The sequence below is a fragment of the Octopus bimaculoides genome, chromosome 20 (genome assembly GCF_001194135.2).
Source record: "Octopus bimaculoides isolate UCB-OBI-ISO-001 chromosome 20, ASM119413v2, whole genome shotgun sequence".
NCBI classification, from domain to species: domain Eukaryota; kingdom Metazoa; phylum Mollusca; class Cephalopoda; order Octopoda; family Octopodidae; genus Octopus; species Octopus bimaculoides.
In genome coordinates this window covers 11,070,485-11,071,073 of record NC_069000.1, presented here as the reverse complement: position 1 = coordinate 11,071,073, position 589 = coordinate 11,070,485, and positions in this window count along the sequence as shown.

Genomic DNA, 589 nt, shown 5'->3' with positions numbered 1-589 from the left:
TATGTATGTATGCATATATATTCACACATACGTGCACATACACAAGCACATATCTGTCGGTCTATCTATATATCTATATATATATATAAATATATATATATATATATATATATATATATATACAGAGAGAGAGAGAGAGAGAGAGAGAGAGAAAGAGATTGACAGATAGAAAAATAGATAGATAGATAGATAGATAGATAGATAGATAGATAGATAGATTCATTGATTGATCCATTTAGTCATTCAGTCACTCGTTCATCGATTCATTGATTCATTGATTGATTGATAATAATACATGAATGCATACAAATATATTTCTATGTACAAACACGCACACAAACATATACAAATATACATATACACAAACATCCATTTATCCAGCCAGCCAGCCTTTTATATATACCCATATCCCCCCATCCCTCCCACAATGTATACATGCATATAAACATATATACATATTTCTGTGTGTACGTGTGTGTATACACACACATATAAATATATATACATACACACATATATATGTGTGTGTATAAAGGATGTCTTTGAGTTCATATATGCATACGAACATATACATATATATATATATATA